The following is a 14,152-nucleotide window of genomic DNA, read 5'->3' as shown; positions in this document are numbered from 1 at the left end:
CTTATTACGAAACTACTGTGCTTTTAGGGGTTAAATTGATACTGAATTGTAAACGTAATTAAACCATTCATTTCTTCATGTGTGTCGCCATACCTGCTTTACAATTTCTGAAGGTATTTTTGGTCCTTCATGACAACCACAAGAACTACGTGTTTTTCTCACCAGATATTTTTTGCTTTAATGAAGTAAAGCACCATCAGTGCTCTGTAATTAATGATAGTTGCAATCTGATTTGTTTTCTAGGTCAGAAAAGCAAAACTCGTCTGGTGAGAAAAACACACATTTCTCAGAGTTGTAACGAGGAACAAAAATACCCTCAGGAAACACAGTTACTTTATACATCCATGTCTCTTCTACTGCGCAAGACTTCTAACGGTACTTCTGGTACCACTAACTGATTCCGCTATCCTTGTTACACTCGCGAATGGTGCGTGGGAAAAATGATTGGTGATAAGCCTCCGTATTGGTTCAAATTTCTCGAATTTCCTCCTCGTGGTTATTACGCGAGACTTACGTGGGACGAAGTAATACGTTGTCCGACTCTTCCCGGAAAGTGCCGTCACTAAATTTCAGTCATGAATCTCGCCATGATGCACAACGTCTCCCTTGTAATGTCTGCCAGTGAAGTTTGTTTAGCATCGCCGTAACGCTCTCTCGCCAGCTAAACGATTCCGTGACGAAACACGCCGCTCTACGTCGGATCTTCTCCATCTTTTTCATCAGTTCTACCCGGTACGGATACAAGATAGATTAACAATACTCGAGGAGTGGTTGAACAACCGCCTTGGATACCACTTCTTTCTTGGATGAGTTCCATTTCCTTAAGTTCTTCCTCTGATTCTGTCTGGCATCTGCTTTTCCCGCCTTTTGTTTTAAGTGGCCATTCTACTTAAGGTCGTTCTGGATAGTTACACCTAGATACGTCACAGCAGATACTGTTTCCATTCAGTTTGTCATCAATAGTGTTGTTGTACAGCAGTGGATTTCTTTTCCTATGTACGTACAGTACTTACGTTTACTGTCGACAAAGTGTAACTGAGGCGGAATAGGGGTAACCAGCTCGCATTCGCTGAGGCAGATGGAAAGCGGTCTTGCAAACCACGCACAGGCTGGCCGGCACACCGCACCTCGACACTAATCTGGCGGGCGGATTCGAGCCGGGGACCGGCACGCCTTCCTGCACCGGAAGCTACGCGTTAGAACGCGCGGCTTCCAGGCGGCTTTTGCATATAATACTCACTTCCCTGATCATTTGTCAGGAGACTGCCAAAATACTCGTATATGAATACATAACAGTAAAATGGTACTGCTAATATTTACAGAATTAGTACACTTTTAATAAATTCGTCATACACAAAATACGTAATCTTGACTGTTGTGACCAAGTGCTGTCAAAACAGAAATCTAAGAGACACTTTTACTTACGCTGGTCTAACAGTCCTTGTTAAGATGTTCATCTATACAGCAGATAGAGTTGCCTATCAAAAAGTCTTTCAAACTGTGTTTAAACTGTGCTTTATCTGAAATCAAGTTTTTAATGGTAGCTGGCAATTTACTGAAAATGTGTGTTCCTGAATATTGGAGCCCTTTTTGGATCAAAGTAAGTGATTTCAGGTCTTTATGTAGATTGTTCTTACTCCTAGTATTGATACTAAGTTTTGAGTTATTGGCTGGAAATGCAGTCTTATTACTTGCAACAAATTTCATTAAGCGATAAATGTACTGAGAAGCAGTGGTTAGAATACCAAGTTGCTCGAACAGGTTCTACATGATGTTCTTGAATTTTCGCTACAAATGAGTCCTACTACACGTTTTTGCACTCTAAAAAATTTTGCTCGGCTTCACGACTCATCTCAGTATATGATCTTGTGGCGTCGCAATTAGCGCGCGATCGCCCATTTGTCTATTAAAAGCTTTACTTCAGAATGTATGTGGGCTGCAATGTAAGCCCGTAGAGTATTATACGGTCAGTGACGGACGAGTTGTGTCCTGCAGACTGACGTCACGACCATCTGTTGCAGCTGCGCGTGGGAAAGCAGTGGAGTAGCGCTGGCAGGCCACTTGCATTATACGAAACTACAAATATTAATAACTAATAAAGGAATAACCTGAGGAACGTCATATTTCATGTACATCCTTCTGTTGTGAAAACAAACAATATGTCAAAGTCTGAGATCAAAAATAGTTGTATTTTGGAAGTTAGTAAAATTCTATAAATAAACGTAATTTTCCGACAGTCAAGAATTTAAATAAATACAGTGATGTAATAGTTCACCTTCAGTGACTATGTACGATGATCTGATAACACTTTCAGTGTTGATATATAAATTTGGAATTTGGAATTTGGAAAGTTTTTAGTTTCAGAAAACCTCTGTGACTTTTCTATAATAATAATTTCAAGAATTCTAAGTAAATATGTGTATTGTGTGTTAGGGTGCGTGTGAATGAGAATGCGTGCGTGAGAGTATGTGGGACGTTTGGCATTATTAAAAATCATTCATGTAATTCTCTACAGGAACTGGCAAGTGTTCCAACTCTGTAACGTGGGAACGAATCCACTAGTGGTTCCCCTACTAGTGAATGTCGGATGTCCAAGTATGTATGCTTATGTATAAGACAGTCAGAACATTCGCGACTACATAATAAATTTCCAGATATAGAGTAAAGCTTGTAGTTCATTTTGTTTTGTTTATTTAATTAGAGAGTTTTGTGTTAATTTGATGACGTCAATGAGCCTAGAGAAGTGGTTGGTGCTTGCTAGATTTTGGCGCGAGCCGCGCCCTAGATGTGAGTTCTCATTGGTCGTAAGTGCTGACAGCCAATGAGAAGCGAGACGGTTGGCCGCCTAGCGAGGAGATGTAGTTTTGAGCGTGGGAGAGTGAGAGGGGAGTCGCGAGCTAGCTTTGATTGGAGGCGGTTATGCTGGATGTGACTTTTCGCATTATGTGTAAGATGAAGTCTTGGGATGACTTCCGCGTTATGGTCCAGTGTTAATGGTGTCTGGTTGTGACCAGATACTGTTTATGAAAACTTTAGAGTGTTGTGATAATTCGTTCCGACGAAAATCGCGAGTGAACTTTGAATTATATAGCGTGGCGGTACTGAGTATATTCTTACTGAGTATTTTATGGTGAGCATAAACTTTAACTAAAGACAACCACTGAATATCGTGTGCAGAAGTAATTGGCCGATCATTGACTGTGTTACAAGTAATTGGTTTCGGAATTTGGGAAGGTAAAAGTTCTGACTGTTTTAGGTATGGTGTTTACTGTGAGCAGAAACTTTAGTAATTTTCATAAATGTGGGCTGATGATCTTGCTTAACGGCAATAAAGATCTATTGAAGGTTTAAATTTGAACTTCATGTTTAAAGTACGAGTGACATCCCCTTTCCGAATCATTTCTTTAAAGTACATGGAGAATTTTCAGCAAATTTTACTTACAGCGGCCTCCGGCGTGTAGCTATGAGGTTACAGTTTCCTCAACACTTCTTTTCTGTGATCTCGTAAGTAGCTGCAGTCAGGAGTTTACGTGCGAAGATCTACCACTGTAAAGAGGTAGGTGAACAAAAATTATAAAAGAAATTGCATTGCAGCAGCAGCAAGGTATAATCCGCCGCAATTGGTGCATCGCACACACGTACGTAAAAATCCGCGGAAATCTTTTATGACACAATAGAACGAAAGTAATCATTACATGCAAGTTATTTCTATATTTATATCTCCTACATCTGACGTCATTCGCACTGCAGGTACAGACGTGTTTAGGCGCTTCAGTAGTACTGTGGTATGCCCTTCCCAACTGAATTTATTATCGAGTTGTAATCCCAAAAATTTAACGTTGTCAACTTCTTCTATGTTTATATCTTCATATGTTGTACACATACCAGAAGGAAATCAACTACAGGTTCTAAATTGCATATAGTGGGTCTTTTTAAAGTTTAATGACGGTGGATTAGCTCTAAACCATTTATTAATGTCAGTGAAGATTTGGTTAGCAACCACGTATAAATCTGTACTTGACTTGCTATTTATCACAATGTTTGTGTCATCTGCAAACAAAACGAACTTTGCATCTGGCAACAGACGAACATTCCGTACAAGGCAGCACGTGGAATGATCTGTGATCGTGGTACACGTGACAGGCACGTAGCCAAACCTTCCCGTGCTATTGCCAGTAGGGGAATCCTGGTGATGCCGCCGTTTCTCATTTAAGCAGCTCTTTATTTGGCCCCACGAAGCCGAATGGATCGATTCGAGACCTCTCTACCTCAACAGAAATCCGCGGCAGTGCCGGAAAAAATAAAATACGTTAAATTCCCTACAAGAAATGGTTCTATTTATTTTTTTCGAGGACCAATAGTTTTCACGCAGAAACTGAGACAACACTGAAAATCACGAGCACCGCGCATGCGCCTATAGCTTAGGTCGCTTTCGTACGCCAGTTTGGGGTGTTCTCGACTTGATAGACCACAAGTGACCTGTATCCAATTCTTCGTCTAGATTTACTCTCCACCACTGCGTTACATTGTAAGTAATCATCATTTACGCCTTGTGTTTCCTGATGTTAGGCAAGGAATTCGAAAATAAAAGAAACTGTGGTGTCACCGCCAGACACCACACTTGCTAGGTGGTAGCTTTTAAATCGGCCGCGGTCCGGTAGTATACGTCGGACCCGCGTGTCGCCAATGTCAGTGATAGCAGACCGAGCGCCACCACACGGCAGATCTAGAGAGACGTACTAGCACTCGCCCCAGTTGTACAGCAGACTTTGCTAGCGATGGTTCACTGACAAAATACGCTCTCATTTGCCGAGACGATAGTTAGCATAGCCTTCAGCTAAGTCAATTGCTACGACCTAGCAAGGCGCCATCATCAAGTTATATTGAGATGATAATACTGTATCAACAAGACCAATGTTCACCAATTGTGTATTAAAGTTAAGTATTCCAGAAGCTACGTACTTTTCTTTATAGCATTCATTACGTATCCTGTTTCAGACCTCACGCCAGCCTGCGTGAGTTTAAGCGCGTGCCTTTCGGCATATGCGTCTTTCATTCGTTAGGCACATCCCCACAGCTGCTTGACACCCACATCGGACTCGTCCATCGTGATGTGTGGGCCTCCCTATATAACACCAGAAAACACCCGATTTTTTACAGAGTCGAACTCCCATGCGCTACACAGCCTCAGACGTACCATTACTTTACAGATGACTTAATGCGTTAAATATTTGATGTTAAGTATCTAAGTGAGAAAAAGTTCAGGAAAGGTTTGAAATTATGCTTAAAGTTGTTTGGACGTCTTTCGGTGTTTTCATTATGAAACACTGTCTGAATATAGTGTGTGGAATCTGCGCACCATTTTAAGCAAAAACCAAGTTTTCCACACATCTCAATGTTTGTGGCGTGACATGTTCTGAGCTATGTGTCGCAGAATGATACAATCTTGCAGGTCCATTCAGTGAAATATGTAGACACCGTCTACAAAGTGTGTTAAGAATAAAAGTAGTAGTAAAGAAGTAAGAAATGAAAACGTCACACCTGATGTTGAGGTTTTACCAAGCGCCATTTTAAGTAGAAGCTATTTTTTCCCATGCCCATATGTGTAAGAAGTTACATCTCCTGAAGTATGGGTCATATAGGTACATAATTTTTCAGGTACGTAGTAAAAAAGTAATAAATTAAAACACCGTGTTTGATGCTGAAGTTTTACGGGATGACCAGCGAAAATACAGTTGTTGTTGTTGTTGTTGTGGTCTTCAGTCCTGAGACTGGTTTGATGCAGCTCTCCATGCTACTCTATCCTGTGCAAGCTTCTTCATCTCCCAGAGAACCTACGTCCTTCTGAATCTGCTTAGTGTATTCATCTCTTGGTCTCCCTCTACGATTTTTACCCTTCAAGCTGCCCTCCAATACTAAATTGGTGATCCCTTGATGCCTCAGAATATGCCCTACCAACCAATCCCTTCTTCTAGTCAAGTTGTGCCACAAACTCCTCTTCTCCCCAATTCTATTCAATACCTCCTCATTAGTTATGTGATCTACCCATCTAATCTTCAGCATTCTTCTGTAGCACCATATTTCGAAAGCTTCTATTCTCTTCTTGTCTGAACTATTTATCGTCCACGTTTCACTTCCCTACATGGCTACACTCCATACAAATACTTTCAGAAACGACTTCTTGACACTTAAATCAATACTCGATGTTAACAAATTTCTGTTCTTCAGAAACGCTTTCCTTGCCATTGCCAGTCTACATTTTATATCCTGTATACTTCGACCATCATCAGTTATTTTGTTCCCCAAATAGAAAAACTCCTTTACTACTTTGAGTGTCTCATTTCCTAATCTAATTCCCTCAGCGTCACCCGATTTAATTCGACTATATTCCATTATACAGTAAGGGAAAAAATCTTTTCCTTTCAACATATTGTGGAGGTGTCAGCGAGAAAAAGTTTCGTGAAGGTTTGAAATTACACTGCTTGACGATTTCTAAGGAACAAAGATATTGTTACACAGTAATAGTCACATGCAATGATAGTCGACAAGAAACACAGTACATACGAAGTAGAGGTGGATGGGTATGTTTGTGAAGAAAAATGGTACAGATTTCACCACATGGGAAAGCAAGATAGCAGACGTAAATAAAGTTCACGTTTGACACATGTCAGACTCAAAACATAAAGATCGCTATCGGGCTCTCAGAAAGGAGTGCGCCTTCATCGGACACCAATGAACATTTGGCACCTGTTATTCATGTTGGCTACCAAACTGTTTTGGAGTTCTTGGGCGATGTTGGTTGCTCCACTCCTCTCCCAAGGCGGTTTTTATGTCCTGCACTGTTCGGGAGGAGGTGTTCGTTGAGAAACACGTCTGCCAAGAGCATCCCAAGCATGGCCATCGGGTTTAGGTCCGGGGAGTTCACAGGTCGAATTCCCGTTCCATTGTGACCGACACCTCAGCGGTGCTGTGTAGGCGGGCATCGTCATCCATGAGACCTACCGCATCACCCCTAAACAGAGAGACATTATCCGGAATAGTCTCTCTGCAACACCGCTGTAAACAACGGCACCTCGCGCAAAGATATGTGGCGATGTTCGGCCAATGTGCATGCTAGCAGACACAATAAAACCTAGGCAGTACCGATGACATTCTTGATCATCCTGTGGTGTGTTACGTGTTCTCCTCTCTCTCCACTAAATAATGGCCGGAATCACTTGCCATAGTGAAGCGGAATTCGTCGGAGAACATGACTAAGGACATTCTTGTCGACCACAACCAGCGTAATCCCTCCAACAAAGAACTCTTTCTCGACCATGGTGTGGTTGAGGTGTGATGCATTTAAAATACTTCCGAGCACACTCGGAATGCGAAATGGTTCTGGCAGACACACGTGTACTAGTAGTGACCGTAAGGTCTGCAGCGATTGCCTAGGACTGAGGAGTCCGTTTCTTTTAGCGACTAGAACTACGTATCGATACTCTTGCTGTGCTGTGGCGCGTCAGCGACCAACGGCATGTTTTTGCATAGCAGTTCCACCTTCAGCGGCCTTTTTCAATTGCGAGATGGCACTTTTGGACAAACCCATTACTAATCCATGAAGTTTCCGGATTGCAGCCGAATTATGTCGACTTCTTACTACGATATTTCGGCCGACAACCGTTCAGTTACCTTCAGGTCAGTGTTCTGCACTGGAGATTGCTAGTTCACTTCGCTAACTACTTTCGTATAACGTTAGTGAGGTGAGTTAGCACTCTCTAGCGCTAAATACTCGCCCGAAGATGGCTGAATGATTACAAATCGAAATACCGTGGCAAGAAGTCGACGTAATCCGACTGCATTCCTGAAACTTCATAGAATACTCCCTACGCCAGGAAACTTTCAAGAGTCAAACCAGTTACTGTGACGCAGTTGTGACACTTTGGCCAGCTGTGAGCCGTTCAAACGATCGGTCAAGGTCGTAAGCACTCAAATGATGTGTTGCAGACATGTTGCCGTACTACACGGAATACCGGTCAAACAACAAGTTTCGTCAAACACCATAGAATACGAACTGTCGAATGCATCGAATGCATGCGAACCGTTCGAGCACAGGCTTTACTACAGTTCACACGTCCCGCCCTCTAAATTTCCCTGTATTATCACTGGCCAGGTGTTGCATAACAATTGTCGGTTAATCCGAAGCAACTGGCAGTTGCTCTTTAGCAAGTGTCAGGTTTTCCTTTGCAACTGTCAAACCGTGTATTACGCGTGAAGCTTGTTGCAGGTCCACAAGTGCCCTCATTCTCAAATACTGGGTGAATAAAAGCTGGTTATTTGTGCGAAGTCTGTTACGCTGCGTCATGTTTTTTAGCATTTTTATGCACACAGACCTTTGGAATAAATTGAGAGTAATGTAAATCATGATTTTGATTAAAGCAGTTAGCGAATTCTCTATCGCCATCAGTGTTCTGGAACAAAAGAATTGTGGATACCTCATCCTTACGTTTCACTGCTTGTGCTGAAAAATTCTAAAGCGTTAATTCAATCCGTTGTGCACACTTAACTCAGCGCTGATTATTAAATTGAAACATCCCCCTGGAAAAATTTATGAATTACTGTGCTTGGATACCCCTTACGTTATTTGATTTTCAAACAGCTGAGCAGAACTAAACGTACTCAGACATTTCGCTCTTTACTTATCCTGATCAACACTAAAGTGACACACAATATTTTTAGCGAAACGCAATCTGACTTTTAATAATCCCTACAAAAGAATGGCCCTGACTAACAATAACCTATACCTTTCACAAATCACTTACCTTACAAAAATCTTCGTTACTCGAACTACTGCAATACAGCGAGCGCCACTACTGCCACCTAAATAAAAGATTCAAACTACGGAAGGCACTAACTACTGATAGGCATAGTTAGCAAATGAGATTTTGATAGAGAACAAACAATGTATTTACCTTAATAGTGTTCAAAAGTCATAATATATATATCAGTTCATGACATCCAGTCTTACAAATTTACTGTCTCTAATAGACACACGTCCAGATCATCCGCTCTCAAAAGTCCGCCATTTCTCTCCTCACATCCACCACTGCTGGCGGCTCACCTCCAACTGCGCAACGCTACGCGCTGTTCACATCCAGCTGCCCAACACTACAATAGCGAATATTCGAGCAATGCCAACCAGCCACAGACTGTACACAGCACAGCCAGTGATTTGCATACAGAGCGTTACGTGGCGTTACCAACATAAAAACCTAAACAGCCTTCTTACAAAGTGTGTTTGTAACTGTAATACTTGTCTTCTTGTGTTAAACTTTTAAGACAGCATTCAAAATTTTTGGTTGGTTGGTTGGTTGTTTGGGCAAGGAGACCAGACTGCGTGGTCATCGGTCTCATCGGTTTAGGGAAGGATGTGGAAGGAAGTCGGCCGTGCCCTTTCAGAGGAACCATTTGCCTGGAGTGATTTAGGGAAATCACGGAAAACCTAAATCAGGATGGCCGGACGCGGGATTGAACCGTCGTCCTCCCGAATGCGAGTCCAGTGTCTAACCACTGCGCCACAAAATTTTTGAATTCGGTCAATAACTACTAGGCGAAATATTGAAAATCAACAGTTTTATGCATGGCCGTTACTCAGCAACTGTATACTAGTTTGAACATTGGATTACACAGCCATCTGATTGCACATAACTAGTCGGTACACTGACCTAGGTTTCGACACCTACTAGGGGTGTGTTTATGAGAATGAAATTACGGTAAATCGTAAAATTACACTGCTAAAAAGCAATGGTCAGAATTGAGAGCAGCTATGCTCAAGTCAAAGGGGAAATAAAACGTTCTAGCCTTTGCCAAATATGAAACATCCTGGCAAATTAAAACTGTGTGCCGGACCGAGACTCGAACTCGGGGCCTTTACCTTTCGCGGGCAAGTACTCTACCAACTGAGCTACCCAAGCACGACTCACCCTCCCGTCTTCACAGCTTTACTCCTGACAGTATCTCGTCTCCTACCTTCCACTTTGCCACGTGTACCCAGCTCGGAACAACATCATTGCTCTTTAGCAATGTAATTTTACTATTTATCATAATTTCATTCTGACGAAGAAGACACTCCTAGTAGCTGTGGAAACCTAGGTCCGTGTACCTACCAGTTATATGCAAGCGGTTGGCTGTGTAATTCTCTGTTGAAAATCGAAAATCACACTTTTGCTGCCCCTGCACGCCGTTAGGCAGGCAACCTGCAACTGCCGCCGGCTCCCCGGTTCCGGGATGGTCGCTCGCTCGCTCGCACAGTAGGCTGGACAGGCGGCTGCACCCGCAGCCAGCGTATGCCCGGGGCATAACCCGCGCTTCCCGTCACCGAGCACGCACGCGAGGTTCGGCGCGGACTGTCTGTCTCGCGTCGCGTCGCGTCGCGTCGCCTGAATTACCAAGGAGCGCCGCTCGGTTCCCATCCACGACACGCTTCGGCAATCCGAGAATCTACAGACAGAACAATGGCCGCGCGTCATTCTCACGACATAATTCATGTCCGCCGCTGGCATCGGCAATGAATGTTTCACCCGCCGGCGCGTATTCTGACGAGCGACGTGGCGCGTGCTAGCATTGTCTACACCTGTGCTCCGCAGTGTAAATATGCAGCGCTGCATTACTCGCCGGCAGTGCCATTCACTGTATTCCGACAGATTCGTCATTTCCGCGATTAATACTGCAGACAAAGTTCGCACCGGGAATAATATGCTATGAACGGTATGTGGGCCCATACGAGCGTCAACGAATGCAACACACAGCTACTCTGCATTGGGATCGGTGTATAACACACAGAATATTGTGGTTTTAGGTACCTAAACAGGAACCATACCAGCACGTGATGTAAACGATCACAAGCTGTCTAGAAGCAACATGAACTCATTGGCTCCCAAGCCATATCTCTCCACTTGAATTCAGGAGGCAGTAAAATTGTGTCACACCCCAATGGAGAACCACGAGATTATCATTTATGGGTACATCCCAAGTGTTACAACTGAGATGCTAAAATGCATCCCACAAACGGGAAGAAACACAGCAAGCACCACTGTAATACACACCTAAACAACCACACAAATCCAGAAGAGTTCGACTTACCTAGACATGTGTCGAAGACAGGTAACAAAATAGGCACAGGCCATGCACGATGCGAGGACTTTCTTTTAAAACGGAAAAAGTGCTGATCGCATTTCGCAGTTGGATACCCCTGGCCATCCAACATAAGACGCAATAGCGAATTTTGACGTCATAGCCCATAAAACACAAATACCTTCCTGACACAGACTGCAGAAGCTGTTCACTGGATTGAGAAATTAAATGTAAGATTATAAACCATCATGTTATACTGTCAAACTCCATGCCTGTGAAACAGTTTGTGTCGGAAATAACTGGCAGACGCATTCGCACTTAAGAATCAGCTCTGGCTTAAGTGTGCACAACGGACTGAACTAACGCTTTAGAATTTTTCAGCACAAGCAGCGAAACGTAAGGACTGTGTATTCACAATTCTTTCGTTCAGCAACATTGATGGCGATAGTTCGCTAACTACTTTAATCAAAATCATGATTTACATGACTCTCAATTTATTCCAAAAGTCCGTATGCATAAAAATGATAAAAAACATGACATGAAGTTAGTTGATGCACAATGAAACCGTGACAAAAGTGAAACTGAGATAATATAAATAACAGTTGTAAATGTCAGTGTTGAAAAGACAGGGTACGCTAAACGTCATCTCCCTTTCCTAGTCAATTTAACCACAACCTGCCTATCTACATCTACTTACATACTCTCCAAGCCACAGCACATTGTGTGGCACTGCTGGTCGTTTCCCTTGCTGTTGCACTCGCAAACAGAAGGAGAGAAAAACGACTGTCTATATGCTTCCGTATGAGCCCTAATTTCTCTCTCTTATCTTCGCGATACTCACGTGCAATGTATGTTAGCGACGTTGGAATCGTTCTGCAGTCACCTTCAAATGCCACTTCTCTACATTTTCTCAATGGTGTTCCTCGAAGAGAAGGTCACCTTCCCTCCAGGGCTTCCCATTTGGGTTCCCGAAGCATCTCCGTAAGACTTGCGTGTTGTTCGAACCTACAGGTAACAAATCTATCAACCCGCTTCTGAATTGCTTCAAAGTCTTCCTTTAATCCGACCTGGTGCGGATCCCAAACATCCAGCAATACTGGAGAACATGTCGCATTAGCGCCCTATATGCGGTCCCATTTACAGATGAACCAGACTTTCCTAAATTCTCCCAATAAACCAAAGTCGACCATTCGCCTTCCATACCACAATCCTCACATAATCATTCAATTTCATTTCGCTTTGCAACGTTAAGCCCAGACACTCGTGCGACGGCACTGTGTCAACCAGGACGCTACTAATGCTGTACCCGAACGTTACGGGTTTGTTCTCCTACTGATCCGCACGACTTACAGTCTTCTACGTTTAGATCCAGCTGCTATTCATCACACCAACTAGAAGTTTTGTCCAAGTCATCTTGTTTCCCGTACACCACAGGAACATCAGCAAACAACTGCAGACTGCTGCCCTCCCTGTCTGCTGGATTATTTGCGTAAACAAAAAATAAGAGCGGTCCTATCACACTGCCCTAGGGCACTGCCCAACGATTCCCTTGTCTCTGATGAACACTCGCCGTCCAGGACAACATACTGGGGTCCCATAAGATTTCACACTCACACACAAACAACATACTGGGTTCTGTAACTTAAGAAGTCTTCGAGCCACCCACACATGTGAGAACCAGTTCCCTATGCTCGCACATTCGTTGACAGTCTGAATTGGGGTATCGTGTCAAATGATTTTCGAAAATCTCGAAGTACGGAATGTGACTGTTGCGCCTCATCTGCAGTTCGTAGTACATCGTGTGGGAACAGGGCCAACTTGGTTTCGCACGAGAGATGGTTCTAAAACTATGCTGATTCGTAGACAGAATCTTTTCAGGAAATTTATTGTATTCGAGTTCAGAATATGTTCTAGAATTCTGAAGCAAACCGATATTGACGTTATTGTTTGGTTGTTTTGGGGGAAGAGACCAAACAGCGAGGTCATCGGTCTTATCGGAATAGGGAAGGACGAGGAAGGAAGTCGGCCGTGTCCTTTCAAAGGAACCATCCCGGCATTTGCCTGGAGCGATTTAGGGAAATCACGGAAAACCTAAATCAGGATGGCCGGACGCGGGATTGAACCGTCGTCCTCCCAAATGCGAGTCCAGTGTGCTAACCACTGCGCCACCTCGCTCGGTATTGACGTTATTGGTCTGCAATTTTGCGGGTCCCTTCTTTTACCCTTCTTGTACTGGCGTCACCTGCGCTTTTTTCCAGTCGCTTGGGACTTTGCGCTGGCCGAAAGATTCGCGTTAAACGCAAGCCAAATAAGGAGCCAATGCTATAATTACTCTTTGTAAACCGAACTGGGATTCCATCCGGACCCGCTGACTTATTTGTTTTCAACTCTCTCAGTTGTTTCTCTGTGCCAGCGATGTTTATTACTATGTTGTTCGTATGGGAGTCTGTGTGATGATCTGTATGTTCGTCCGATTCTCCTTCATGAACGATTTCCTAAATACGGTATTTAAAACTAGGTTTTCGCTCAGCTATCTTGAACTGCCACACCAGACTGGTCAACGCGTGACTGGATGGAAAATTTACACCCGCTTATCGATGCCTGTGCACGAATAACTGTGATTTTATGGCTGGAGATGGAAGTTGAAGTTATCCATGCAGTGGTGACTGTACTGTCGAACATGGGAAGGCTGAAGAGCAAATTATGTTAAATCCGTAAGTCTCATTTGTGTACTGTGGTAGTGCTGCATGTTTCTGTCACTATACTTGTTGATGTAACGCGAGCAGACTGCTGCTGGCGCGCGGGTTGCCCTCAAATAAATGCTCGCGTAGGAATGCTTTGCTGTGAAGTCAAACATTGGACTTCATCAGTTTCCACTGCTGGGGAGAGGTGCCTTCGAAATCTGCCATTCCACGTCCCCTGAAATTGAGTCAACACCTCAAGTAGCCAAGAGCCAGAAGCGAAGTCTGTCTTTTTATACGTTAGCAATGAAGCCTCTCTGTGTCTCGCACCAAGAGAATTTCGTCAACCAATCCATAAG

The sequence above is a fragment of the Schistocerca piceifrons genome, chromosome 7 (assembly GCF_021461385.2).
Source record: "Schistocerca piceifrons isolate TAMUIC-IGC-003096 chromosome 7, iqSchPice1.1, whole genome shotgun sequence".
Taxonomy (NCBI): domain Eukaryota; kingdom Metazoa; phylum Arthropoda; class Insecta; order Orthoptera; family Acrididae; genus Schistocerca; species Schistocerca piceifrons.
This window is presented reverse-complemented; position numbering follows the sequence as displayed.